This window comes from Ixodes scapularis, unplaced genomic scaffold, assembly GCF_016920785.2.
Source record: "Ixodes scapularis isolate PalLabHiFi unplaced genomic scaffold, ASM1692078v2 PGA_scaffold4__175_contigs__length_147842914, whole genome shotgun sequence".
NCBI lineage: Eukaryota > Metazoa > Arthropoda > Arachnida > Ixodida > Ixodidae > Ixodes > Ixodes scapularis.
Genome location: NW_024609879.1, coordinates 80667057 through 80691942, shown reverse-complemented (window position 1 = coordinate 80691942; position 24886 = coordinate 80667057). Strand labels below are relative to the sequence as shown.

Here is a 24886-nt window from a genome sequence, read left to right as displayed (position 1 = left end):
AGCACTACAAGTTGTGCTCCACATTGCCCAACGCGAGTCCGGCGTGTGTCCCTGGCTCCACGACACGCGCGTGAGCGAGCAGCACCCCTTCGCTCTCTTCCGCTTTGTCGCGGAAGCAATGCTGGGGTTAAATGAGCTGCCTGGACGCTAATAAAAATAGGAGAACACAGGGTAACGTGGTAAGCACCTCTTCCGTCAGCTGGATCGCAGAATGCCACGGGAAACGAAGCGTCCGCGGCGTCCGTACGAGAACGTAGGACTAAACCTACGTCATTGCCCTGTGTTGCTTCACTAGCTCACCCGGTGCCAGCGTTGCTCACCCGCTTTCGGGCCGCTGACCGAGCCGGGAGAAAATGTTTAATATTAGTTTTATTCGGTAATATGGCGTCGGTTTGACGTGATATTTTGGGTATGACCGTATTTTGACCCCCTAAAGCGATATCAGTCATTTCAATAGGGTCGACTTTTTGAGTGGAGTTGCCCTTTAAACAAGACTAGGTCAACATACAAAGTCACGTAAATAGCAGATTTTCAGAGTCCTATCGAGCATACCTAGTTCAGTTGAGCCGGAATACGTGGATCACCTTCGGGTCGCAGAGCGCAGCGTGACAATGTTTATGTGCCATTGGCCAACGACTTGCAACTTAGGTCTCATGTAGCGAATAACCTTGGGGTCGAAGCACCACTTTAACAGTTGCTTGCTGTGACGATGAATTGGTGTTTAGATTCACACTTGGTAGCCAGGCTGAAACTGGGCGTCGTGGCGACAAAGATTGTACCAGTCATCGTCAGGAAGATGTGGCTTGCATCAAAATGCGACCGAGCTGGCAAACTTCCTCCGTTCGTTGAGTGACAACCTAAGCGTCGTCATCCTGTTCGTCTTCGTGGTTGATTTCACACTTGTCGCAGGTATTGGCATCGGGTTCATCATCAAGGTCATCGTCAAGGTTGTAGTCATGGTTGTCGTTGAAGTCATCGTCCGGATTGTCCTTGGGTCGCTGTCAAAGCCGCAGTCGGGATCGTCTTCCATTTCATTGTTCGAGTTGTCGCCTGGGTCATCATCAGTGTCGTCATCAGTCTCGTCATCAAGGTTGAAGACTGTTTGTCGTCGAGGCCGTAGTCTTTGGAGTCGCTCGTTTCATCATCGGCGTAGAAGTCGTCATCATGAGTTCGTCTAAGTGTGGTAGCCAGGTGCTTTGTCAAGTTCATTGTCCTGGTCGTTTCCTAGGCCATAGTTGAGGTCGTCGTTGATGTCACAGTTGGAGTCGTCCTCGGATGTTTTCAAGGACGTCGTCTTCACAATCGTTGTCTTCAGAGTTATTGTGTTCAAAGATGGTTTGCTTCATGGGCATAGATTGCGTTACCCTGCACATCCACCATTATGTTACGACCAAAAACAAACTTGAATAATAAAACTTAAAATCAATGTTTATTGCAGTGAACTTGTGCCGAGAAACATAAAGGAACAAAGACCGCACATACTTTGACGGCGGCGGAAGGACGACTGACTCGAGAAGCCATGCAAGCTCTTTTTGTAAGCGCGTAGTTATCTAGAAGGTTCCGAGCTCGAACAAACAAGATTCTTGAGTTATCTCAAACATTCTAGGCATGCAAACAAAAGAAAGATTCCCCATTCCATCCAACTAAATTCCAGAGAATTGGATTTTCTAAGACTAATTTCATTCCTTCGAACTCCTGGAAAGGAAAAACTGGGCCCATGCCCACCCCTGGAATGGCTGAACTGCTCCATTCCATTCCTCTCAATATTTCCCGATTGTGAAAAATGGCACTTGACAGCTAGTACTAAGTTACCGAAAAATAACGTCAGCATAAAGCTGGCGTTGTGAAACGCGTAGACAACTGCAAAATTATGCAAAACCCACCCCGAAATCATTGATTTTACTAAGTTGACCGGCGGTGGCACATAGCGGTAGTGGCAATCGGTAGGGGGGCACTGCAGATATCGATCGCACCACCAAGCGTAAAAGCCACCTAACAGAGAGGAAAACTTTAAGTCACCCATCTTCTCCACAAAAGATCCGTATATGTCCTTCACTTTTACGAGATACATAGTAAGTGAGGAGTCGCGTGTATTAACGAAATGCGGGCGGTGTGACATTGTCCCTGCCTGGGCCCGTCTGCTCGAAGCTGGTTAACTCTAACCGCGGTTAAAAGTTAACCGCGTTTCCCTACCTAGGTACCTCCGAGTACCTAGCCGCGTTCGACAAAAACTCGATGCACAATTTCTCCGTGTTTTATTATTATGCGGTAGCTCCCGCCACCTGCCGGTTGAAGCAAACAAATAGCCTTTTAAGAAACTTTTTCGCTAGTTTTGTCTTTATTAAAAAACATAAAACCGACATATTATCGCAGTGTTTCTTTTTATGTATAATATATATATATATATATATATATATATATATATATACTTTAAAAAATCATAAATATGTTGATGCATCTATTGTTTTGCCAAACACAGCATAAGTTTATAGCGTTGATTTCGGATCTGGCAACTGTTTTTATAGATTTGTTGTTTTGTTCTCGTATCTTGCAACGCACGTTTTCCGCGTTTTCATTATCAGCTGATTTTCACTGTTTGTCTTCTCTGCCGTTTGCCCAACCGACCCGCCGACTCGCCCGCCGACTGACTGACAACTGATTTGCGGTCGGATTGGCGAAGATAAGGGATGCAATGTCGACTGTGACGCGACGCCGACATCGAAGAGAGCGCGTGTTCGCCCAATACGCTGTTGTGATGAGGGGACGGCAGCTTGTGTTTCGTGACCGCTTGAACCCTTTGGAGGGGTTCGACAAGGACGAACTGCAGGAGCGCTTTCGATTCGGTCGCCGGGTATTGTGTTCCTCGCCGACGCACTGCGCCCGGACTTGGAGCGGCCGACGCCTCCGCAGCCGCGCCCTCTCTGCAGAGCATGCAGCAGGTCGTTGTCGCCCTGTAGTTCTACGCCACGGAGAACTTCCTCATCACCGCAGGGGACTACATCCCCGTGCATGTCTCCACTGCTTCGCGGACTGTGAGGCGGTGACTCTGGCCTTGTCACGTCGTGCCCGAGACTTCAAAGTGTAAGTGGTTTGGAGCATCTCCTGGCGCGTACCCATACTAGGCGCATGTGCATGCCAGTTTTCCAAGAAGGAAGCCTGGGCCTAGATTGCTCGATGAGCAATCACCATTATTGCAAAAACCGTTTGTATAAACATTTTGGTGCGTGAATACCTGAGTTCGTTAAAAGTGGTCTTCTCAGCACACCTATTCTCCAATTTATTTACGGCGCACCACCTGTGCAATGACACTTCAGTTTTTGTTTCTTAAGCTGTAGACTTGCTAGCATGAATATCTGCCAGCGTATGGATCCCCCCGTATACTGGTACCGCCCTGAAGGAACATTAATAGTGTTGCTTCAGCATTCGATATTTGTTTTTTAGTTATGAGCGTGACATGCAGACCAGTGAACTGAGCAGTAAAATTACACGAACCAACAGGAGTGTACAAAATGACTCCCTTAGTACCTATTATTGGTGCAGGTGCAAATGCAACGAAACTACAAATGAAGTAGGAGTGCAGATATTTATAAACAGCCTGGTTTCTACACTCCCAACTATGCACTTGGTGCCGCTGAGCTAGTCTTGCGGCTACTGAGTACTGTCATTGTGCGGACAAGGTTTTTATTGCTCGGTATTGATGAAGATGAATGATAGCTGTGTTATATTTAAGCATGTGATCGTAACAACAAAACCATCGCTGTTAATGTCATAGTGCTACAGACTGACTCAAATTCATCTACAATGCAGGTGACCAGGTGAAGCTGAGGGTCATGCCTTGCAACAGGCCTTCTTTGAGGTCGGTGGGCTTCCTTCGGTCGCGGGTGCTGTTGATGCCTGGAAGCACCCACGATTCTAGAATATTCACAGAGGGCTCGGTGTCAGGCAAGCTGGCCGATGGCGTTTAAGATGGTCTATTGCTTGGAAATAGCGGCTACACCTGGCAAGCCATGGCTGATGACGCCCTTCTCTCCGTCATCAGCAGCGGAGGTCGCCTACAATGCGTCGCATAGCAAAACGAGGAGAATCGTGGAACGGTAAAGCCAGGCTATGGGTCCTTGTTCGACGCTTCAGAGTTTTGGCACCTTGAGGCACCTAAACTTTTCTATATGGTTGTGCCTGCGCTTTACATTTGTTACCATTTTTATGTTCTTGCATAGAAGGCTACGGCTGCTCAGAAGCAAGGAAAGGAAGGCGTTTCTCTACTCCACCTTATTTATACTACTGGCTATAACCTACTGCCATAGCCTGTATTGTTTATTCTAAGGTTCAATTATTTGTCAGCTAACTCTATATGTCACATTAATTATTCTATTTCATTCGCTCTTTTCTGTTTGAACTTCAGAATAGAAGTTAGAACTTCTCTGAAACATATCCTTCCTGCTGGTGCTGTATGACTGGGTTTATTAACCTACAAGTTTTTACTAGGAGTTCATACTTTTAAAAAGATAGCAGTTGTAAGAAATGCCTAAATGTAATGCAATTCTTAGAAGAAAAAGCAATGCTTTGGATGTGAAATAAAAAATACACATTGGCTTATGCAGGTCTTGTTTTTGGACAATTTGAGTACAGACATATTCAAACATATCCTCTTAAATACTGCTTATCTCAAACTGCATTTTCCTTGCAGGTTTTTGCGAAGAACATTTTCATTATATCAGTGATGCGATTGCTGCGCCATTTGCCCCAAACTGATTACCCTGCAACCTTCTGCTACATTTAACCAAAATGTGAAGAATTTGCTCGAACATACTGCCAAAACTTAATGTCACTTTAATAATACTGAAAATATAATAGCTCGGGCCTCGCTGCCCGGCCGGACCGTTATGATATGCTTACGCAAGTGTTCAGGTTTTCAAAACTTTTGATTATCGTCTCAAATACCGTACTATTCAATCACATTTTGTATGAATGACAGACAGTATCTGGAAGTTTCGTAATAATTTTCATTTTAGTCGTCTGTTTATTCTGGAGGGTTAGCTAGTGTCGTTGAGTGCGCTTTTCACCGCGGTCTGGTGTACTGCAAAGAAGCAAACACCACGGAGTAGGCATCGCGATTTTGCATGTCCTGCTTCGCCGCAGCGCACCTCAATGGTAAGCGGGAAGCACTCCCCCAAAGCGAGACGCAACACAATTCCTGAATACAACATCAGCTCGTAAATATGATAGATTGTGAGATCCTAGCGGTACCTTTTTCGAATTCCAGATTTAGTAAGGATACTTCGGTATTGCAAGAACATTTATATGTGCTCTTTTGTATGTTTATTTATTTATGCCAACTCATTTGTTTAGCTATCAATTTTCTATAGGTGTGAGTAGATTAGAACTAAATTGACAGGAGCAGTGGATGGGATCTCAGGAAGAACCTGAATGAGTTCGGCGGGATTGGTTTTAAGTTTCGTTCACGTGCCTTTTTTGCTATGAAGTTCTACAGATAAAATGTAATTTATGTTGATAATCAAATGACAAGTGCTTTGCTTTTTATCTGAATTATAAATTGCAGTTTTATTACAACCTACATACCCTTGCAGCATGCCAAAGACTGTCCTCCCCGAAGAGGTTCCCGTCGAGCCCGTGGCAGCGGGTCGTGACGAAAGCAATGAGGCTCGGTAAGCCATCATTAGCCAGTTCATCGGTTGAGCGTAAGTATACCAATATATTGCGCATGCTGCTTCGCATGATCTTGAGTGCCAGTGCACTGTGCTGGCAAGGTACTCCCAATGATGTAAAGTCGTCAAACATTGCCTTTTAGAACTTATCCTCTGTGATACAATAATGATATATAAAATTTTTAATACGCTGTACATGCTTTAGTTATATTTCATCTCACCCGATGAAGGACTAGGGCCTATAGCAAATATACCACATGGTTTCAAACAGGCTCGTGATTGTACCCGGCGGCCTGTAGCATTGGGCATTTTAGTTCATCGTAGGACGAGACGGGGTATAGCAGAACTGAATCCAGAAATCTATTGACAGTTGCAAGTAAAATGAATTTTATTTCTCAGCAGCTGTGTTGGGTTTGTCATATGTAAACAAATACATTCAAATTGCAAATTAAGAACAGCATAATATGTCAACGTTTACTCATCTCCTAATAGTTTTTTTAACAATTTGATTTGCAATTCTGCACGCTGTGTTTCCAGTCCAATTAAAATTTTTTTAAAGTTTTTTGGTCCTCTAGTAATTTTTTGACTGATGGTAGAACTCCTCTGCAGCAGTTGCTGCTGCGATCATTGCTGTGGCAGCTTGCTTAACCCCTTCTGTGCACTCCTTCTCCAGCAGGAGATTCGCTCCCTCCAGATGCTGCTGCCTCTCTGTCTCCTGCAGGAACCGCTGCGAAACCTCCCGGCACCAACGTCAGCTGTACGGCACATTCGTTGGAGCCCGCTGCACCGCCTCATGTAGCAGACTCTCGTGCAGCACTTCCGCTCCCAGAGGGACCAGGTTTGTGGATCTATTCCCCTGGAGCTGCGACAAATGCATGTGCAAAAAGTGGTCAGGTTTTGTTCTTGTCAGTACAGGCAAAGAGAACACACTGTGCATAGTTTGTAACCCTGATAAAGATGTCGATGCTGTGCCAAAATACATTCATACGTGTTGGTGCAGAGGACAAAGTTTGCTCGCTAAGTTGGTTTATATACTGACATGCAGGCTTGAGGTCGGAGTACAGTGTCGTTACTTCTTGCACAATTGCCCAATACATCGTGTGGAAAATGCGCATTTGGTTGTGAAGACCCCGCAGGGGGCACCTGTGGAAGCAGGTGTTTGGAGAGTGGCGTCTCCACGTACCCCGAGCCCCGCAGGGGGCGCCTGCACCTTAGGTGCTAGGTGCTTAGTGAGTAGCGTCACCACGGACCCCAGCCACGTGGGCCACCATACCCGCACGCAGGGGGCACCTACTTTAGTAGGTGCTCGGTGAGTGGCGTCACTACGAACCCCGAGCCATGTGGGTTCGCCCACCCACGTCTGGCTGTGCGTGGCGTACCCGTGTCCGGGGAAAAGGGGACCCTGGTGGTTGAGCTGAGCCCGGGATATACTTGGACCCTTCGGGGCCCCCCGGGCGAGGCAATACACCGCTTCGGCCTCTGCTTCTCGTAGACGGGTGTCCTGGCTTGGCCCGACCAGGATAATTTAGTCAGTCGCCTCTTCTACCCTCTTCTTCCTTCTTTTACTTTTCCTCCCACCTCTTTCTCTTTTCTTCTACATTCTCTTCCTTCCTTTTTCACCTTCTTAGGCGGCAAGGGCCAACCTTGAGTGGAAACAGGACCTGTCCCTGCAACCACACTAGGGTATAGTGCTCGGGCAGCACCGGTAGTGTAATTGTGTCAGCCAAGCCTTTCTTGCTATAGCACATTACCTACCCCCTTGTTGGGCTCCGTGGTGGGCGGTACACCTGGGCACTGAACTTTCTTTCCCATCTTTATGGGTCTGCAAACCAAAACCTTCCTCGATCGGGCTCCGAAAAGAGTCCGCACCGAAGCACGTACACTTGAAGTTCCATTAGTAGCTACTCCGCAGTATCCAAAGTTTTTGGTTCTGCACTCAGAGACTGAGAAACCACTAAGTAAACTGTCCCCTTTTCTTGTCGCGAAAACTGTAGAGGGCGTTGTGGGAAAGACTTTTCAGGCTAAGAAGATGATATCAGGTGACCTCCTCGTAGAGGTTCACACTAAGATCCAGAGTGATGCTCTACTAGCATTGAACTCAGTCTCCGATTCCAAAGTCACCGTAACCCCCCACCGCACACTGAATACAGTACAAGGCGTAATTTCTGAAGAAGACCTGTTAGAAACTCCAGAAACGGAAATTGTTGAGGGCCTCTCCAGCCAGGGTGTGATCGCCGCACGGCGCATCACACTTCGACGTGACGGCGTGGAACACAAGACAAAACACATCGTACTGACCTTTGCAATGACCACCCTTTCACCAGCTGTCAAGGCAGGTTACCTGCATTGCCGCGTTCGGCCATACGTACCGAACCCGCTGCGCTGCTTCAAGTGCCAGCGTTTCGGCCACGGCTCGCGGAACTGCCGCGGATCTGACACGTGTGCGAGGTGCTCTAGCAAAGAGCATCTCGCAGATCACTGTGAGAACGATCCAAAGTGCACTAATTGCGAAGGGAAGCACGCTGCATACCCTCGGTCTTGTTCTCTCTGGAAGCAAGAAAAAGAGATACGTTGAAGGTCCAAGAGAACATTCCATAGCACGAGGCAAAGAAGCGTGTCTTGTTTGCCTCACGTGGCTCATATGCAGAGGCTGTGCACAGGGGACCTGCACGGCCAATGGTGTCCACGGGGACGCAGACATCTTCGGGTGACCTGCGTGTCCCGTCCGGGTCCCCCTCCACCTCGGGAGTAGTGCGGCAAAAACCGCCCCCGAGCTCTAGGAAAGATGTGGGCGTGCCACACCCAGTAAGGAGCAGGGCTTGGCGACCCTTGCTCCTCCCACTGCCCTGCCTCCCAAAGGACGGGGTATGGCACTCCACCCTTCTGGTACCCAGAGGAACCCTGGCCTGCCAACCAAGCCAGCGGCATCCAAGGGTCAGCCTTTGGTGACAACCACTGACGAGCCAATGGATCAAAGTGGGCTCAAGTCCGACGAGGACAGGTCCATGTCGGGGTCGGAGTGTTCCCTTCCTGGCACTGGTGGATCCACCAGTGAGCAGAAGGGTTCCACTAAAAAGAAAAACACTCCACGTATGAAGATTGATTTTAAGACCTGAAAATATATTCCTTGTCTGTACGTACTTAAGCGTTCCATCATTTTTAAGTTTTTAGCTTTTTAGATTTCGCCCTTTTTAAAATATGGCTTGCATTATGCAGTGGAACTGCAGAGGTTTTTTCTGTAATTTAGATGATGTGAAGCTCTTGCTGCAGAGGCATGAACCCTCTGCATTTTGCCTGCAAGAAACTTACCTCAAACCTTCCAACAGCAACTTTCTTAGATCATATCAAGTCTACAGGAAGGACCGCGTGACTACCTCTGGCGCTTCCGGTGGAGTTGCTATTGTTGTAGACAATGGCACTCCTGCCTGTGTGGTCCCTCTAGACACGCCTCTGAGGCTGTGGCGGTGAGGTTGCTACAGCAACGCCTTATTACAATTTGCTCCATTTACATCCCCCCCTCATTTGCCCTGGAACTCGCCCAACTCGAAGCTTTAGTCGATCAGCTACCTGAACCTTTTATTTTAATGGGTGATTTTAATGCACACAACCCCCTCTGGGGCAGTGTCCGAACTGACACTCGAGGTTCTGTTGTGGCGCGGTTTTTATATCTCGGAGAGGTATGTGTACTAAATACAGGAGAGCCAACATATTTTAGTTCTGCTAATCACTCCTTTTCTTGCATTGACCTCACTATTTGTTCAGCTGCACTTTTTACAGATTTTATTTGGAATGTATTGGATAACCCTTATGGAAGCGATCATTTTCCGGTGTATCTTACTCAATCGGAAGTCCTGCCCAGGCTGACTTGTCGTTCCCCCCGTTGGAAGATCTGTTCAGCAGATTGGGACCTTTTTCAGTCAAATATCCCTTCCTCTCTGAATCTTTCGCAAGCAGCCTCCGTGGGCGAAAAAAATGCTCTAATAACAACAGCAATTGTTGAGGCAGCCCGCCTGTCCATCCCACAGACATCCGGCAAGCTGCCAAGACGTCCAAAACCATGGTGGGATAACGAGTGCAAAGAATCCCGAAACCACCAAAACTGTTCTTGGGCAAGATTTAGGAGGTATCCTACTTCCAGAAACCTCTTGGCATTTAAGCAATTACGTGCAAAAGCCCGCTATATTAGGAAACGGGCCAAAAAGATATCCTTTTGCTCGTATGCATCTTCTATTAATAGTTTCACGCCAGCGAAGATTGTCTGGGACAGGGTAGGTAGAATGGATGGTGACTACCATCCTTTCTCAATCCCCTTGCTGTTAGACGAGAAGGGAGAAGCATTTTCATCATTATATGAACAAGCCAACGCACTTGGTAGACGCTTTGCACAAGTCTATAGTTCTGAATACTACACTGCAGAGTTTCTGCAGTTTAACTCCAAGCGCGAGAGAATTCCAATTCGTAGATCGGAAGATTGCACTGAAAAATACAATTGTCCTTTCTCCCTCGTCGAGCTTCGTCGAGCCCTTGCTGCTGCAAAGCCTACATCCCCTGGGCTTGATGCAATTCACCCTAGCATGCTTTCTCATCTACCTGAAACATTTCTAGTTATTCTCCTCCAGTTTTTTAACATCATCTGGGCGAAAGGAAAGTTTCCTAGCACCTGGAAACAGGCTATTGTCGTCCCCATCTTAAAACAAGGAAAGGACAGAAGTAAAGCCACGAGCTACAGGCCAATTGCCCTTACTAGCTGTTTGGGGAAAACTCTTGAGCGGCTGGTTAACAACAGGCTAATCTACATACTAGAAGAAAAGAACCTACTAAGCAATTTCCAGTGTGGTTTCCGCACTTTCAGGTCTACTGTTGACCACCTGGTACGTCTTGAGACGACAATCCGCGAGGCTTTCATAAATAAGCAGTTTTGTCTGTCTGTATTTTTCGACCTTGAAAAAGCTTACGACACCGCCTGGCGTTACGGCATAGTCCAGGACCTTATCTCTATGGACATAAAAGGCAGAATGTTCAACTGCATTGCTGACTTTCTGCAGGATCATAGCTTTCAGGTACGCCTGGGAGCTACAATCTCCGACCCTTTCCCCAAGGAGAATGGCGTGCCGCAGGGCTGTGTCTTAAGCGTCAATTTGTTTATTATAAAGATAAATTCTCTATTTCAAGTAATTCCGCCCACAATCTCTCATTCTCTTTACGTCGACGATGTCCAGGTTTGTTTTTCTTCATGTAACTTAGCCATTCGTGAGCGACAAGTTCAACTTACGGTGAACAGGATGAGTAGGTGGGCTGACCAGAATGGCTTCCGGTTTTCTGCCGAGAAGACTGTAGCTGTTTGTTTTTCTCGAAAACGAGGAATGTCTCCTGAGCCATCATTGTATATTAAAGGTACACCCATTCCGGTTAAATCAGAGCATAAGTTTTTAGGCCTAGTATTCGATAGTAAATTAACTTTTGGCCCACATATAAAGGAACTAAGATTAAAATGTCAGCGAAAGTGGAATCTTCTGAAGGTCCTTGCACACCGTTCTTGGGGTTCCGACCGTGTTTGCCTTTTGCGAATCTACAGGGCCTGTGTTCGCTCAGTTTTGGATTATGGAAGTATTGCTTATGGTTCTGCCGAACCCTCTACACTTAAAATGTTAGACCCAATCCATCACCAGGGAATCAGACTGGCAACCGGAGCCTTTCGAACGTCCCCCGTGCCCAGCTTGTATGCCGAGTCAAATGAGTGGTCGCTTGACAAACGTAGATTTTACCTTAGCACGCAGTACTATTTAAGACTCCGTACTCTCCCACAGCACCCAAATTTTTCTTTGATTGAAAGCATAAAATATGAGCAGACCTTTCAAAACAAGCCATCCGTAACGCGTCCCTTTGCACTTCGTGTGAAGGATGCTGCAGCGACTTACAGTTTTGACATATCTTGTTCTGTCATGGAAACTGAACAAAGACTTGCTCCTTGGGATGGCCTAACTATAACATGCAACCTCTCTTTGACAAAATACAACAAGAAAGTGGCCGCCGCTAATGTTATAAAACAAGAATTTTTTTGAGATTGCTAGTCGTTACGAGACGGACAAAAGTTTTTTTACTGATGGGACGAAAGGAGCTGGCTATGCTGGCTGTGCTGCGGTTGGGCAGTCCTACCAACGTGTTATTCGAATTAATGCCAATGCATCTGTGTTTACAGCTGAGCTTCATGGACTCTTAGTGATTGTAGATGAAATAATCAAACAAAAATACAGATTATCTGTGATATTTACAGACTCGCTCAGTTCCCTCCTTGCCCTTAACTCTGCAAGATCCTGGAAGCATCCCCTGGTTTGTCTGCTTCGTGTTAAATTAATGAATGCTATAGAGCAAAACATCACTATTCACTTTTGCTGGGTTCCTAGCCATATAGGAATGCACGGCAATGAGTAAGCCGACCGAGCCGCAGGTACATGTGTAAACAGGTCCATTGAAATTCAAACCCTCCCAGCGACAGACTATAGAACCAGGCGACGAAATAAAATCAAAGATTCTTGGCAAATAAAGTGGGACTCTGACCCTCACAATAAGCTATATAAAGTTAAACCTGTTTTGAGTGAATGAATGAATGAATGAATAAACTTTATTGCAGGTATGGGTGTTAGTACACCCAGTCGGAGCCCCTAGTCCGGGGCCCCATACGTGGCGGCCACCGACTCGGCACGGTCAATCAGCCATTGCTGGCCGGTGGCCGTGTCATCGGTCAGCCGCTCCTCCCAGGAGGTGGGGGAGGGGTTGGGAAGAGGCGAGACAGAGGGAATGGCTTGGCATTGCCAGACCATATGGAGAAGGGTAGGACGATCGCCGCAGTGCGGGCACTCAGGCGGACCGCGGGAGGGGTACACTTATGAGTAGAAAAGGGGCGTCGGGAAGCTGTTGGTTTGGAGCTGACGCCATAGGACGCCCTGTCTGCGAGTAAGGGAAGGCCGAGGAGGAGGATAATGTTGTCGAGCAAGGCGTAGCTCAGCTAGGTGAGTTGAGTATGAAAAAGGGGCTGGTCGGATGGTAGCAGAGTCTTCCCCAGGTGCCCGGTTTGAGAGTTCTCGGGCGAGCGCATGTGCGCACTCATTACCAGGGATGTCTGCGTGCCCAGGCACCCAGACTAACCGGAAAGTGTGGGAGGTGGAGGATAGGAAAGAGTCGAGTAGGGACGCAGTGAAGGGATGTAGGGTGTTGTAAAGGAAGTGGCGACAGGCCGTCTGGGAGTCGGTCAGAATGTGAGTTGGCGTGGAAGAGGAAAGAGTGGAGGTGGAAAGGATCGCCCTGGCAACCGCACGCTCCTCCAGGAGCGACACGTCGGTGAGACCACGTTCCGTGGCAGCGTGGACCAGCCTGAGATCACTGCTCATGACGACTGTGATCCCCCCACGTGCATCCTGCGGACTGGCGTCCGTAAAGAGGGCACGAACGGTATCGCAGCCTTCACTATACGCGCGTCGGAGGTAGCGCGAGCGATGGTCACGCCGGGCCGAGTGACGGGTAGGATGCATATGGCGGGGAATAGGAGCCACAATGAGTTTGGCGCGAGCAGCGGGGGAGAGACCCGCAGCGCTAAAGGAAGCAGGACAGGGTGGGAAACCAAGGGTGGCAAGGAGACTCTGCCCTTGAGCCGTCGAGCGCAAGCGCATCAACTGGGCAGCCTCATGCGCTTCTATAAGTTCCTCCAGGGTGTTGGTCACACCAAGCCGCTCTAGGCAAACGGTGGCTGTGCGAACGGGGAGACCGAGCGCCAGTTTCTGCGCCTTCCGTAGTAGGGTAGACATACGTTTGTGTTCGGTCTGGGTGAGGTTGTGGTACGGTAGGTGGTAGAGTAGACGTGTATGAATCAAGGCCTGGACAAGGCGCAAGGCATCTGCCTCTTTAAGGCCATTTCGGCGGTTAAAGACGCGGCGTAGCATGTGCATGATTTGGTTGCACTGGGTAGTGAGTTGGTGAAGGGTTTGTGTTGCCTTAGCGTTGGACTGCAACGTGAAGCCAAGCACCCGTATGGCCGATTTGCGCGGGACGGGTTTGTCATCTAGTGTGATGGTGAAGGGAAGATCGGTTTGTCCGCGAGCGTGTTTTGTCACGACTAGTAACTCCGACTTAGTGGGGGAACATGTGAGGCCCCCACGCCGGGCATATTGCTCGATGGTAGTAGCGGCTTGTTGTAGCTGAGTCTCTATTTGTCCGAGGGAGCCTCTCGTTACCCAGACAGTAATGTCATCTGCATAAATTGCATGTCTGACATCTGAGATCTCATCCAGAAGGGGAGGGAGACCACGCATAGCAAGGTTAAACAGGAGGGGAGAGAGTACAGAGCCTTGCGGAGTACCTCGGTTTGCCACCGGAGTGGAGGGGGAGCGAAGGTGACCAAGAACGAGGCTGGCAGACCTGTCGCGGAGGAAATTGCGGATGTAATTGTACACCTTCGCTCCGCAGCCAGTGGCTGCCAACTGTTCAAGGACCAGGTCGTGGGACAGGTTGTCGAAGGCTCCTTTAAGATCTGTGGCAAGGACAGCGCGATATTGAGCAGTGCGTGGAGCGTCTAGAACTTCGTGTTTGAGGCGGAGCAGTACATCCTGAGTAGAAATACCACTACGGTATCCATAGAGGGTGTGGGGAAGGGCGGAGGTGTCGGCAAAAAATTTGTGTAGGCGAAGCTGAAGGACCTTCTCGAGCAGTTTGCCCAGACATGAAGTAAGGGAAATCGGGCGCAGGTTCTCCAAGGAGAGGGGTTTGCCAGGCTTAGGAATCAGAACGACTGTGGCTTCCTTCCATTCCTTGGGAAGGGTACCTGACTCCCACACCTCATTCAAGTACGTAGTAAGTTGAGTGGTGTCGGAATCAGAGAGGTTGTACAGGAGAAAGTAGCGAATCTTGTCAGGACCAGGGGATGTGTTGCGGCGAATGTCGGTGAGTGCAGCGCGAATCTCAATGTCCGTGATGGGCGCGTTAAGATAAGGAAGATTGTTGGGGAGACCCGTGTAGTCCGCATAGCGTGGGGTGTCAGGAGGGGGAAGGTAACGCTGTCGTAGCTGTGTGAGGCATTCGGAGTCTGTTAGGTTAGTGGCCTGGAGAAGTTTGTATATGCCCTTGGCCCTGTCCGATTTGGCTTGGCCTGGTTGTATTAGATGACGGAGTAGGGACCATGTTCGTGCAGTACCGAGCGTACCATTGAGCTTGTCGCAGAGCGTATTCCAGTTTTGACCAGTGAGGTTGGCAGCATAGGTAGCAGCATCTACAGTGAGTTGTGCAATGCGTAGTTTGAGCTTCCGGTTGTGTCGTTGACGTCGCCACCGCTTGGTTAGACCGCGGTGCGCTTCCCATAGGTGAAGAAGGTGGGAGTCTATATCCGGCGCATCGGGAGTGGTGGTAAGGGTGCGCGTGTGTCGGTCTAGCCGGGTTTGCAGTGTCTGCACCCAATCCGTGAGTGTGTCGGGCAAGGTAGAAGAGGAAGATGCGCGGAAGGCAGGCCAGTCCGTGATGCGGATTTTGCGTGCCTCACCCGCGAAGTCTTTGGTGTTGATATGGGTGACAAGAATGGAATGGTCACTGCCGAGCTGCTCTTCAAGGTTGTGCCAGGTGCAGGGTTTTGTGCCTCGGTACAGGGTGAGGTCAGGACACGTGTCCCGTGCAACGCTGGTGCCAAGACGTGTAGGTGTCGATGGATCAGTAAGTAGAGTGAGATTGTGCTGTTGGATCAAAGTGTGTAGCTTGCGCCCCTTAGGTGTGTCGCGAGGGTAGCCCCAAGTGGGATGAGGAGCGTTGAAGTCGCCTGCAATGAATGTTGCGCAATCCTTGCGCCGTGCGGCTTCAAACAGCGTATCAAACCGTGCGTAGCGGTCTTGGGGGCGGCTATAGACATTGAGTAGGCGGAGAGGTTGGGTGTTACGCTTGCGTGGGGAGGCGGGAAGGAGTTCAAGTAGGACATGAGGAACGGCCTGGTTGTCTAAAGTAAAGTCTACCACGGTGTGAACACGTTTGACTAGGGTGGCCACAAGGTGGTCCTGTTTGGGATCGTTATGTGCCACATGTGTCACATATCCAGGAAGATTAGGAAGGGAGCGAGGTTCTTGTAGAAAGATGATGTCAGGTGGGGGAGCGTGCGATTGAAAATACTGTATGAGGCTGCCGCGCTTTTTTCGGAGGCTACGGCAATTCCACTGCCACACAGTGAGTTCTGAAGAGGAATGTGGCGCGGCAGTTGCCATTTACAATGATCTAATAAGGGGAAGGGCCATTTGAAGAATTGTGAGTATGCTGCGGGCCCATTCTGCGTCAATAGATTCCAAAAGCTTGCAGATTATGTTTGCTGCTGTTTGAAGCTTCGGAATCCACCCCTTGCTTGGAGCTGTGTCAGTTGAAACAGACGGAGTCTTACGCTTCGGTGTTCTTCACTTTCTTGGATCGGCGGGTGTGTTTCCTGACGTTGTCGGATTTTCGAGTTGGATTAGGTCAGGTGAAATAGGCCCTTCCTTAGTCGGAGGGGCCTCTATTTTGTTACTTTTTGGAACCTTAGTTAGTGCAGCGTATGTAGGCCTCTCTGGCACCTGGTTCTCTGTTATGGTAGCCAAAGTGTCCTGCGCAGTTGAAGAAGGCCCTTCGCTTTTTCTAGGCAGCTCCGGCCATCCGGATTCATGAAGTGCAGTTCTGGCAGTGCGGAAATCGACTCCGTGTTGTCTGGAGTAATTTTTTGCCTTTTTTTCCTGCCGCCATTTTGAACAGGATGGTGATGTAGCCGAGTGTGCGTCGCCGCAGTTAATGCACTTTTCTTGAGCAGAGCAGGAGTCTCTGTCCTCATGCGTGCCGCTGCAGCGTTTGCACACTGGGCTGCGCTTGCAGGTTGTCTCTCGATGTCCATAGCGGCAACACTTGCGGCATTGAAGTGGATTCTCTTGGAATTGTGAAACTGCATGCCGGACATGACCGAGGTAAACGTAGCTTGGCAACGTCGATCCACAGAAGGAGATCTTGATCGCTGAGCTTTTGCCTAGTCGTCGAAGACGAGCAACTCTGTTTTCAGGGGACCTTAGGTTGCTGGCGATTTCTTCGTTAGTCAGCGTGGTGTCTACGTCCCTGATTACACCTGTGGCGCAATGTCTGGGGAGAGGCTCATACGCTCTGACTTTGATTCCACAGAGCATCGTGCATCGTAGCAGCCCACGGGTCGTCTGTCCGTTCCTTACGTCAACGGCAATGAGATTCAGGCGGTTGTTGAACCTAATTTCCGAGATACATTCAGGGAACATCTTCTCTAGAGCAAGGAACAGTTTTAGGCTACTAAGGGACGTAATCACGTGGCCCTCCTCTAATGGCGTGAATACGACAGTAAGCCCTTCAGGCACTACTGCAGCACTGCAGACTGTCTCAGCACTTAGGCTCGAATTAAGGCTAGTCTTTTTCCGCTTTTTTCTTGTCTTGGCATCTTTCCATTCTGGTTCGTCAAAGTCAGAAAGCTCTATGTCACTGGTTGGTACAATGACTCGACGCGAAGAGGTTGTGGCACATTGCTGACCTGGAGTGATGTCCTCAGCGGTATTCATCGGCGAGTCCTTGTCTTCTGATTCAGCGGTTGAGCTGCCACAGATGGAGGAAGACAGACTATACTGATCGGTGGAGACGTGATGACTCGAGTGTTGAGAGGGTGGCCCGGAAGACATAGCCAGGTCGATTACCGTGCACCGGGAAAATGCCCGGCGCGGGAGACCACACCGTGGACAGGAGCAGTCAACTTACGAAGGTTATCTGGAGTTCCAACTATTCAGACCGACTGATAAGAGTAAAAATGTAAATTCAAGGGAGCGAGCTTGAAAAACGCAACCGTCTTCGAAACACTTCTTCTTCGTCCTCTCCCTGATTTGAGTGAATAGCGCAGCGCCAGACATCGAGAAAGGTTCTATGAGGTCATCTTATGTCGACTGAGGATAGGCCACACACACCTGACTCACAGCTACCTTCTAAGAAACGACGACCCACGGATGTTTGACTACTGCTCAGAAACTTTAAGTGTACTTCACATCCTTTTAGTATGCCCACAATTTAATAACGAACGCCGCTCCTACTTTTCTATCTTTTTCACAAAACAAATACCTTTCCACTTGGCACTTTTGCTTGGAGACGAGCCCGTTACTCCGTACAGACAAGTTTTTAACTTTTTAGAAATGTTTAATATTTTACATCGACTTTAAACTACAGTTTTCTTTAAGTAATATTTGATATTTTGATCCACTGCAATAATAAACATTTAGCCTTGTGATATTTCCTTACCCTGTGTTTGGCGCACTATGGCCTATGTTGCTGCTGCGCCAGAAAACTCCAAATTCATTCATTGGTTGTGAAGAGCATTTGCAGGCACGTGTTCATACACTTTCACTGCTAAAGGTTCGAATGCAGCTGTGTAGTTATGTGATTAACAGTTCATAAAATTAGTGGTCACATTTCCAGTCAAATCTCGTTGCACTGTGCGCATTGATAGGACAACTTCGAACATTACAGCACATAGTTTCACTGGCATTGATTTTACTCGCACAGGTTACCATCATGGGAGTCGTTAACTTCACAACTGGGATGAAGGTAGTGTTTGGGCCAATTTTCCTAAGTTGGTAAAACTAGCAACAGGATGGTTGTGCTGTGTGTGATCTTTCAATTTACAGATTGAAAACCTGTTAAGTTAGCATAAAAAAGCCATTGCCACTTTGTTGCATTTAATTTTGATTAGATTATGGTAATCAGCTTTACCTCCTGATTTTACCATTGCGTGCCGTCCTATTTCATAAATTTGTAGCTTCGGTAAAACTCTTTCAGCCTTGCTGAAAATAATGAGAAATGTGGTAGCGCTTTGTCTTGTAAAATCTTGGAGTGTACTCTGGAAGACGGTTTCGCGACTTATACTTCGACCCGCCTTTGAACTTTTGTGGTCGAAATAAAACTGAAGCCAGATTTCCCGAGACTTTCTTACGACAAAAGACCTTGTAAATTTATCTTACGAGAAAGTTACAAACTTTTGATTATTCCCGAAGCAAAATGTTCGCAAGTTTTGCGCAAGTTACAGATTTCGTCAAAATGTGCGCAAAACTTAAAAACATTTTGCTTCGGGAATACTCAAAAGTTTGTAACTTTGTTGCAAGATAAATCTACTAACTTTTTTTGCCGTAAGAATGTTTCGGGAATCTGGCCTCTGGTCTTTATATAAAAGTACTCGGCAGTAATGCTATTCAAATGGCAACATGCCCATCTTGTTATCAACATTTGTCCTCGTCTTTTAGAGCTTGGCCTGGAGCGACAGTTCTGCTTTACTATGACCGGTTCCTTAGCACCATTTACTCGTCACACAATCGGGTCTAGAAACCAGTCACCTACTCTTCCGTGTCACCTATGGTGGCAACCAAACCCGCACAGATTGGAAAAGTCCTCGCCGATCGTCTCGAGGACGGCTTCGACGAGGGGCGTCAAGACATGAGGGTTTAGCCTAGGACCTATAAATTAAGGCATAGTAATTTCGTCTCGTCTACTACTTACTCGAGTCATGAGCAAAAACAAAGGAGGTGGGATTCACTGTTCAACCAAGTATGTAAATGAAACTTTCATGGGAAAATCAAAATAAACAAATACTGCATGAAGCCATTCATTTAAACATTCAGTAACTGTGACATCACATTGCTGAAACTGTTGACTATGTAATCACGCAATTTTTGCTTTCTTACAGTTTGGCCTGTCGGCCTCGGTTGGCCTGGACCATTGTGCTCTAAAAATGTGTGTTAATATTGTGCCCAAAGTTTTGGGTCCTCCATAGAACGGTTTTACGAGTTCCAGACAGCCTGTGCAGAGCTTGTAGATAAACTGCAATAAATGGTCTTCTGATGCTGTAACACTGCTTTTACTGCTGTTCTTAGAAGATGACAAGTCGACTCCCAGCAGAGGGCAAAGGTGCACGAGTATACAAATGTCCACATGCGCGTTTCTAGGTCTGATTGTCAATATATTATCACTAAAGCAATGCAATTTTTTTAACTTAAGAACACAATAAACTTACCCGTGCGCTGTACGTGCTTCTTGTATAAGCTGTACAACAATCTGGTCTTCTTTAAAAGGTTCTTTGAACACTGCTGTAATTGGTCTGGAGTGCGCAAACAGCCCATGCCTCTATTTCTGTTTGGGTCGCGATCGCAGCACCGAACTTCCCCATAATTTGATATTTTCGCTTCCCCACTACCCGAATTAGTTGTAATTGTTCATCCCATGTCCAATTTCTTTGCCGTTTCATGCTGATGCTTGATGTCGCCCGACTCATTTTCGATTTCAGATTGGTTGTGATAGTCTGCTACGTAATTGTGCCTCTCCTTATAAACCTAACAAAACATCTAGTTGTTCCAAAACAAAATAAATTGACGAAAGACAAGCGCAAGAGAAAACATGGACACTTTTTCATGATAGAAGCTTTGTTTATTTCCCAGTTGTACAAGTCCGCCATCCGTGCCGGCAGTTTATATTGAGGTAACGGATATTTGCTTCCGAGGAAAGTTTTTAGTCTAGATCTTGCCTTCGTTGAACCGTCTCCCGCTGCAAGGGGGTCGTCTGTGTTGTGGATGCGCTGCAAATACAATACACGGTGAACTGTACTATAAACCAGACTCCGAGATTGGAGGAAGTTTTTCGGAGAGATTTGTTTCACTACCATGCGATTGCGGCTCAAGGTAAGTTTCAAAAGTGAAAAAAAGAAAGCTGGACGTTGATTAAAACGCAAGATCTACTTACATGACATTTCGATAGCGGTACGATCTCATAACTTCATCGTGAAACATCGTGGCACTCACGTAGGTAATATATTTTGAAGGTCCCGCTGACTGTACGTAGTATTCATTGAAACAGGTCCACTTCAGAGGGCGATGCGTGAACTCGAACTTAACGTGACCAGTCAAGCGTAGCCCTGCTCCCACAGCACGCCCGCCGTCCGGCGGTGGCCGAGCTGCCATCGACTCCGACTGTAGACTCTGTGTTGAAATGTTCCTTTCGTGGCACGAGGAGGACGCATCTTCGTAAAAATAAATGTTCCCAAGCGTGACGAGCAGCCGTAGCAGCTATATTGTCTGATGCTAGGTACTATTTGACTCCGCGTCCCTACTCTGCAGGTCACGTGACCTAAAATTCCCCCTCGTAGGGAAATCCGGTTAACCGCGGTTAGTTAACCAGCTTCGAGCAAACGGGCCCTGGTGGCCTGCGACTGGTGCTGTAATCACACATGGTCCCAACAGACTTATGGTTGCATCTCACAGCACCAGGAACGACACCTTGTCCGCCTACAACTCTACAGTTTGGGTTGCTTCACTGGGGTTACCACTTTCATCCTCGAAGGAACATAAGCAGTCAGATAACCAAACCGTATGTTACCTAAGTGCAATGATGCCGTTTCAAAAGCCCCTTTGACCGCATCGACGCAGCTCGCATTAGAACAAAGCCTATTTCATTCGTACTCTATTCTGGGTAAAATGCAGCTACTAATTTCATTCCCATTCCATATCAGTGCTGCCACCATTTTGTTTGGATTCGATCCCAGGGTCGCGGAAGTACGGAATCGCACCACCTTTGGAGTGGCAACTCCACAACACTGGTGATAGTCACCAAGGCACCCAGTTCAGTGCGAATATTGTCCTCACAGCCCATCCAAAGCTGTTATTACTGTAACAGACTCCAGTACGACGAAGTATGCTTAAAATTGCGCACAAATATATTTGTGCGCAATTTTGACCATGTTCAATTATTACCAACTCGCCCAACTAACCACTTTACGACGAAGTAGTTGGATCCGGAAGCCTGTTCTGCAGATTTGTACCTTGTATTGTTTCCGGTATTTTTTATTTCTTTCGTATTTTATAATGGACAACTCTTTCTTGCTAAAAGGGTAACAAGCATTGTAATCTCGGTATTGTTGCCAAATCTGCAGGTGTTATCATCGGCGCACTTTTAAATAAATATATGCCACTGCCGAAATGATAGATAATGTTGGACACCCGCGGCATATGTGATCTGAGCATTTGTTCTTTTCATCTGAAGTGTGTCTCTTGCTTACTATCTATAGCGTATACGATGTTCAGGACGGAAGAAATGCTGCGACCGACTCCGAGCAATAAAAACATTCTGTTTATACTCATGTCGTTGAGCTCGTGGCAATGAGTATGAGTAGCATTGTCATCTTTGGCGGTGCCGAGGCTGAACCGATAGACCGCCGCAGAGCTGTCGCCGTCAGCTCTGCAGACTGTGAGGAATGGCACGATTCCGTTGAAGTGATTGCGGCTCCAGAGAGGTGTTGTTGCTGTTGACATGTACCGCAAGCTGGATGACATACTAGAGAGCAGGAAAGAGAGCGTTCGGAAGGCGTGTATGGTAGTCAACGCCGAGGTCAGGAAATGAGGCAGCAGACAGGGGGGAAATCGACCCTGTCGTGCTTTAAGTCCGGCTCGGTCAGTTGGGAGTGTACATACTCAAACTGAAAGGGGTATGCCGGCCGACTGCGGGGCCGATGCAACATCCCCTAAGATGAGGAACCGAACTGAGAGCGAATGCCTGACGTGGCAACGATGAGGAGACCCTGGTCGGCTAGCAACATGCCTTGTGAACAGTGTGGAAATGTCGATGAATATTCACTTGCCGAGCCGGTGGGGCGAGCAAGGTGGTGGCAGCCCATTGCTGAGAGATGCCAGCGCTAGATGCGACAGAGCAGAGGCGGTGGCGGAGGCAATGCAGACGTGGAGGCTGTGAAAGTTGAAGATACGCCTACTGCATTTTCGCCCGAAGAGGCAGAGCCGTTGCCGTGCTCTTGGCCACGAAGAACATTCCCCTGGATAGCAAATGCTCGGAGTCTATCATCATGTCCAGATCACCAAATTGTAGCACTTTCGATCTTGAGAACGGAAGAAATGGTGCAACAGACTCTGAGTTTAACTGTGAAAACATTTTCTTCATTTTCGTACCGTCGAGCTCGTTCCGACGAGTAGCTTGCTTGTATACACGGCAGTCATTAGCATTATATTTGATCTAAGTGTTTTGCAACATTATTAATACGGCAAATATGGCGAGATGGTAAGGAATAATTACGAACCAGCGCACAGTTAGACAGTTACTCAAAATCCAAATACACAAAAATATACACTCGCACAGCGCTGATGTATTATTTGTGTTTGGATTTTGGGTAGCTGTCTACCTGTGCGCTGGTTCGTAATATTGCCACACTGCCGTCTTTAGGCGTTGTGGAGGCTGAACCGATGTACCGCCACAGGCCCATATCTCTATCTGTTTCATATACTGAATGCCTCTTTGCACGGCTCTGTGTTTGCCTTTGTCTTCCAGATTTTTACTGCTCACTTTTTTTTTCAATTTTATTTAGAGAATACTACAGGCCATTGAAGGCCCAAGTAGGAGTGGGGTACAACATATGCATTCACACATACAACAACAAAGAAATAACACAACATTAAAAGGTTTACAACAACTAACCAGCAAATATACAGGATTGTCATTTGTTTTGAATTTCCCCTCATGTAATGCGTCCATCGGACGCCCTTGGAGTGAATAAAATGAAAATGAAATAAAATGAAATATATATCTAAAAAAAGGGGGGGGGGGGCACAGCAAGCATCAAGCCCCCCAGCATGTAATTAAATCACTTGTAATAATAAATGTGAAATTTAAAACTGTCATATTTAAGCTTGAACATTATCGAACAAATGTGAATTTATTTAAGCTATACATTTTATATTGACTGTTACTTTTTATACAATTGTGCCTAAATTTGTCAGGATACAATCTGCAAGTAAGCATAAAGTAAGTGGAAAGTTGACAAAGCAAATTCGAAATTTCAAAACCTGCTTCTTAATAGATTTTTTTTTTCCAAAGTATTTACGTGACAGTGCGACTGAAGGCTCCTTTTTCAGCTTTTTTATTTGAAACAAACTTTAAACATGCATTGTTTTCTCATTTTTTTATATTCTCGGAAAATTAAGTTACCGATTGTGGTCATCTTATTCTAAACTGTTTATATCAAATGCCAGAGTGCTTCGGCTAACAATGGCTAGATAAGGTTTTCATAATTTCTGATAAAACAAACTGACTAGTTTCTCTGTAGTGACCGTGTCGCCAAGGTGACAACAGAACAAGTACCGGATCCCGATGTCAAACTGCAGGAATTTGAGATATATGTTTTCTTGGCGAATGCACGCCACTGTTGTGACATATTTGAATATCCTTATCGCTTGCTTTGGCCCAGCGGGTAATGCAAGTCGGCACTAGCATGAGTATAAAGGTTGAACTGCATATAAGCGATTTAGCGAGCGACGGCGACAGCGACGAGAGTCAGCGACGAATGACAAAGGTTTTTTTGCTATCGCTCGTCGCGTCACTCGGTTTTTGGATTTCTAGAAAACATCGTTCCGCTTTCATGCGGCTTGCCTCAACGCGCCAGTGACCGAGCGTCAGTGAAGCGGGTCGCCGTCGCTTGTCTCGTTGCTCGCAAAATCGCTTACATGCGGTTTATACTTCACGCTGTCAAGGATATCGACTCGAGCGCGCATACTTTCACCTAACATCTCATTTCCACGAGAGCGCGTGTAAATCAAACCCTAAACCAAGACTGGGGCAGCAGCCAGCCGCTTTGAGAGCGTCATACAACGGAGTATGGTTTGACAGTAGCAAGCACACACTTCGCTAGCGCATTACAGCATTGAGCGCTCGAACTTCCGAACACGAAACCAGATTTCGCTACATTTTGGCTAGCTCGAAACAATATTACTAAATACAGGGTGTCTTTTAGCCATAATCTAGACTAAGAGAAATGTGTACCTCCCCAAATTATACTGATGTCACTGTACTATATAAGTAATAATTCTGTATTATCGTTACGCTCATGTAAAATACGGTGGGGGTCACCGGACCTCCGTCTAAAACAAAAAGTCTGCTATATATACCGAGCGGGTCACTGCTATAATTGATTAGGGGTGTCGGGTTGTCAGGGCCTCTGTTCGTTGTTTGTGCCTGTGTATGTATATCGATGTTGTGGTATGTGCTGTGCTGTATCTGTTGGTATGTCGCCGTCCGCTCGAGCGTTGCAGTTCCAGAAATGCCAAAATCCCTTTCATTTTTGTAGTTTTCTGCATACTCACTAGGTGGCGCAAGCAGCCGCCCAATTTCATGTTGGCTATATTTGTGCA

At 47.3% G+C, this 24886-nt stretch overlaps 1 pseudogene; it reads left to right on the top strand.

The window, feature by feature from the left end:
- Positions 1–5589: 5589 nt before the first annotated feature.
- Positions 5590–24886, top strand: part of LOC120848082 — a 42988-nt pseudogene continuing 23691 nt past the window's right edge.